The following is a 5,884-nucleotide window of genomic DNA, read 5'->3' on the forward strand; positions in this document are numbered from 1 at the left end:
GTGGGGTTTATTGTTGGACTGCACTGGCGCTTGTGGTAAAGAACCTGCCTGACAATGCAGAAGACTAAAGAGACACGAGATGCACGGTTCGATCCCTGTGTCAGGAAGATCCCCTGGAGAAGGAAATGGCAACCCACACCAGTATTCTTGCCTGGAGTATCCCATCGGCAGAGGAGCCTGGCAGGCTACAGTCTATAGGGTCACAAAGAGTTGGACACGACTGAAGCAGCTTAGCACAGGCACTAGTAAATATGCATCTCAGGATTTTCTAAGCAACAGGTGGTGCTCCTTGAGGTCCCCTCTCCTTGAGGTCCCATTTCTTGAGTTCTTAGCAGCAATCCTAGGCATACTAATGGTAAATATGGCATTGATACTGAGGCAGTGTAACATTAATTTTATCTGAGTTACTTTAGAGAGTCTTCTACTAAGCTCCATTTGGCAACAGATCTCTCTTGACACTGCTTAATGCCCTGCTCTCAACCATCAAATTTCTGCTTTACAACTGATTGTCCAGAGTAAGAATCCAGTGAAAAGCATTTCTCTTTTTTTTTTTTGAGGAAATATGTTATGCATATCAGCCTCTTATTATCCTCTCCAGGGGGACCTGTGTAACATAAATTATAGTGATTTATTAGGAACAGAGAACCTATTAGAGTGTCCTTACTCAGCGGTTTTCATGGAGTGCTCTATAAGTAGAAGAATGTTTGTCATTGTTGGATGGGTTCAGAATAAATAAAACAGAGAACTAGTATACGGTGCATAGAGTTTGATGCAGATGAATTTGTGTATCCTCACAATCCAGTGTACCCGTGGCATTTTGTACATGCATATTAGGAATTCTGATTCTGCATTTCCTGTTCTGCATTTTCTCTGCCTTTGAGCTGCTGATGTCTCAAATCGAATGTGGGATCTAGAATATCCTTTGTGGGCCTATTGTGACAAGGACAGAAACTATTACACTGTTTCAGAAAAGATGCAGGCGTCTTCTGAGGCAGATATTGCAAAACAGTAATGCCATGAAGAGCAGGCAGGTTGGTGAATGGGCATATGGGAGATGACTGGGTGAGCAATTTGGGAGTAATCTAATTTCTTCCCGGGAACTTGATGACTATCATGTACAAATGGCTTATTTTAATTTCCTGTAATAATTGAGACTTAAAATACACTCATGGTGGAAAAGATGGGTAAAAGGAACATGGATTTCCTTCCTGGGGACCTGATATGTTGTACTTCCTTGCATAGCACTTCTAAGTGATAAAATGAAATGAGGATCCTGGCATTCCATTTTTTCCTCTTCCTTTATGTATGTCTAGAAGTTTTTCTTATATACAAATGAAGTAATAAAACTTATTAGAGTTGATATTCATGTATGCAGATAAGTACTCATTTTTCTAAAATTTGTTGAGTGTCTGCTATATGGCTAGTATGGGGTACAAAGGTGTTTAGGCTATTTTGTTTCCTCCAAAGAGATTTCAGTCTAGTAGAGGAAACTGTCAAATTATCAGGTTTGAAAATTTATGTTGTCAATTATCTTTTATCTTGACCAAGTAATAAATTGTTTCAGCAATAATTATTAATTATTGCTCTATTCAATAAAGTATAGGAATGACTCTCAGATTTCGGTGCACATCAGAATTTGGTATGCAGGATCTCTTGTGGATTTTTTTAAAAATATAAGTGATCAGCTTCTATCTCTGCTTAATCTTATTCTATAAGTCTGTAGTGGGACCTGGGCATATATATTTGTAAAAGGCAGTGCAGACAATTCCGATGCTAGCAAAAGCTCTTGAACCCCTGCTACGAGAGCTTAGAAGCAGATATACATTATTTACTTATGGCATGAATGGTTTCAAAGTCATATGGTTTTTTTTAGCTGTAGCATGCAAACTCTTCGTTGAGGCATGTGGGATCTAATTCCCTGACCAGGGATCAAACCCAGGCCCCCTGCATTGGGAGCACAGTCTTAGCCACTGGACCACCAGGGAAGTCCAGTAGCATTGACATACACACACTACCATGTGTCAAATAAATAGTGGGAACTGGCTATAAAGCAGAGGAGCTCAACTTGATTCTCTGTGGTGTAGACAGGTGGGTTGGGAGAGGGAGGGAGGCTCACAAGGGAAGGGGTATATGTGTGTATATATATAGTTGTTTCACTTTGTTGTACAGCAGAAACTAATATGACATTGTAAAGCAACTACACTCCAATTCAAAAAAATGGTGGGGCTGAGAGGGAAGTTCCAGAGGGAGGGAACATACGTATACTTATGACTGATTCACGTTATTGTACAGCAAAAACCAGTACAACACTGTACAGCAATGATCTTCCAATTAACAATAAATTTTAAAAAGTGAAGAAAAACAATCATGTTATTTTGCAGAAGTCAGGAATTTGTCTGGCTTTGAGCCAGAATTCCAGTGAGAGCAGTCCAATGACAGCAGTGGCTGTTGGAGACTTCAGCTGGCCCTTGGGTCAAAGGGATTCAATTGGCAGTGTTTATCCATCCCAGTTGGATGCTTCAGGACACTGGTTCTTGCTTCTTGGTTACTGGTTTGAATGAAACTCATCCTGCACAGATGGGCCATGGTTTGTGAGCACAGATGGAGAAGGAACAATAAGTTCAGTGGCACAGCCCACACATGGGAAGGAGCAAGAGAGAAAAAGAGAAAAATCTGAAGGTGGAGGCACTAAAAACAATTAACTTTCACCTGGTCAGTGTTATGACAGAAAGCATTTGCTTATAGTTCTTAATGCGGGTGTACATAGCAAGTCTTTTAGAAGCTCATCCAGATTTACTTGATTTATTGCCTCTAAATAACATGATAAATACCCTCCAAGCACTCACTATATAAAAATCACTAACAATGCAGCAGGACTGAAGTAAAAAGAAACCTCAGTGACAAATTACATGCTTTTCTTAAAGCAGAAGGAACCGAGTTAATAAGGATGGAAACAGTTGACTGACATTCTGTTCTAAACAATAAAGGTCTCAAGTTAGTACATGAGACTTCTCTTTAAAAAAAAAAGAATTACTCCTTCTGGTGACACAATGTCTTCATTGTCAGTATTTGATATTTGCTCTGGCTTTGAAATTTGATTTTTTTAGTTTTGTGATGAAAGTATGAGAATATATTCATATATATATATATATATATATATATATATATATATATACACACACACACATGAGGATATACTCAAAGGAGCATAAAATATATGGACTGTAGCCCACCAGGCTCCTCTGTCCATTGAGTTTTCCAGGCAAGACTACTAGAGTGGGTCGCCATTCGCTTCTCCAGGAGATCTTTCTGATCCAGGGATCGAACCCCAGTGACCTGCCTTGCAGGTAGATCGTTTACCACTGAGCCACCAGGGAAGCCCATAATCATTGCTACATATTCCATATTTTATAACCCTCATTTACAATTTATTTCCCATACTAAGTTTTAGCCAAGTCCCACTCCCCCAGCATTACTCCTAGGCTGTTTGGTGAACACAGATGCACGAAAGGCGCCTGAGGTCTAAATGATCCAGATAAGTGAATGGACAATGAAGAAATATACAACCAGTGGTCCTATGTCAACTGCCAAGGAGGCAGCTTACCTCATTTAGAACATCTCAGGAGGGGTTGACCAACTGATCCCCCTTCTCTTCTGTAGGTTTGGAGAGCTATCGTTTCTCTGACAGCTGTAGAACTTCACTCTTTAATTTCCTCTTTCCCTACCCAGATTGTTTGAAAAATCACTCATTTCCTTATAGTATCCAGTATTATGTCATTGCTTGAAGGATAAAGGTCAGACTCAGTATTAACATCACCTACAAGGCCTTATGGCAGTGATTCTTAACTGGGGATGGTTTTATCCCCAAGGGCACATATGGTGAAACCTGGAGACATTTTGATTCTCCTAGGATGTGAGGATTAGGGAATAGTGCCACTGGCATCTACCATGTAGACACAAGAGATGCTGTTGAACATCTTCCAATGTGCAGGGCAGGTCCTCACAATAAAGAATTATTGACTGCAAATGTCAGTAGCAGTGCGATGAAGAAACCTTGCCCTGTGGTGTCTGGCCACTGCCTGTTTCACCAGCCTAATCTCTGGCTACCTTCTTATTGCACTGTGCCCTCCAAGGCACACTGGTTTCCTTTCAGTTCTTTGAATAACTCTGTCCCTTTCTATTTTTAGGCTTTTGCATTTGCAACTCTCCATATTCAGACCCCATTTCTGCTTCTTTCATTTGTCTTTCATAGTAGGAATTCACTCCAAATCCTTTAAAGCTCAGTTACCAGCACTCCTCAAGCACGTATTCCATATCTCTCCCACTAGGTTAGGTGGCCTTATCTGGAAGATCTCCTGAAGAAAGAAATGGCAACCCACTCCAGTATTCTTGCCTGGGAAATCCCATGGACAGAGGAGCCTGGCAGGCTACAGTCTATGGGGTCGCAAAAGAGTCGCACAACAGCAGCAAATGCTCTTAGAGCACCATGTATTCCTGTGCGTTTGAGCTTAATAACACCCTAAGTGCATTGTGTAATTGGTTGTTCACATCTTACCTTCTTCCTGAGAATATAATATGCAGCAGGGAAGGGCCAATTCAGTTTTGGATCTCCTGGAACTCTCATAGGGCTTTACACTTTGTAGTCACTCAATAAATATCTCTTGAATGAATGAGTGATCAAATAAGTGATTTATAAAGTGATTTATTGAGTAGTCCTACTGCTATTTTCACACATTAGCTGGGAGTGACATCTCTCCTCTAAATCTATAGAGCATTTTCAAACTTAAACCATATCAGTTATTAATCACATACTGTTTTGTAGGCTGCAGTCCATGAGGTCGCTAAGAGTCAGGCACGACTGAAGTGACAGCAGCAGCAGCAGGGCATTGAGTAGAGTTCCCTCTGCTTATACAGTTGGTTCTCATTAGTTACCTATTTTATACATAGTAGTGTAGTGAAGTGAAGTCGCTCAGTCGTGTCTGACTCTTTGCAACCCCATGGACAGTAGCCTACCAGGCTCCGCCATCCATGGGATTTTCCAGGCAAGAATACTGGAGTGGGTTGCCATTTCCTTCTCCCGGGGATCTTCCCAACCCAGGGATCAAACCTGGGACTCCTGCATTGCAGGCAGACACTTTACTGTCTGAGCCACTAGGGAAGCCCCCCATCTCCCAATCCATCCCACTGCTCCTTCCCCCTTTCGGTCATGGCTTTTTGGGTATGGTAGTTTTGTTACAAGTGCAAAATCACTCGCTTTTTTTTTTTTAATCATCATACCTTGCTGTCCTTATTCTCTCTCACTCCAGTTACATTTGACTGACTTCCCTGGTGGCTCAGATGGTAAAGCGTCTGCCTACAATGGGGGAGACCTGGGTTCAATCTCTGGGTCGGGAAGATCTCCTGGAGAAGGAAATGGCAACCCAATCCAGTATTCTTGCCTGGAAAACCCCATGAATGGAGGAGCCTGTAGGCTAAGTCCCTGGGGTCGCAAAGAGTCAAACACGACTGAGCGACTTCTCTTTCACTCAATTCCTACTTTATCTTTGCATTGTTTGATTTTTTAAAAAATTAATGACTATTACTTTATATTCAGAAAGATGAGTAACATTTTGAAATTCTATTGGAATTGGACTGGATTCTAGGATTGTCTCATCCAGTTCCCTAAAATATAATTTTATAGGAATTTAATAACAAGACTATAGCACAAAATATGACTATGGGGAAATTGGTGAGAAATTTAATGGAAGATTAACTATGTACATTAGAGTTGAGAATAAGAGATCATATTATGATCCAAACATCCTGCTTGGCTCACTGTCTAATATATACTCGGTCAAATATAGTTAACATAATTAGGCAGCTTACATAAAGCAGAGGTGTTCAT

This window comes from Budorcas taxicolor, chromosome 5, assembly GCF_023091745.1.
Source record: "Budorcas taxicolor isolate Tak-1 chromosome 5, Takin1.1, whole genome shotgun sequence".
Classification (NCBI taxonomy): domain Eukaryota; kingdom Metazoa; phylum Chordata; class Mammalia; order Artiodactyla; family Bovidae; genus Budorcas; species Budorcas taxicolor.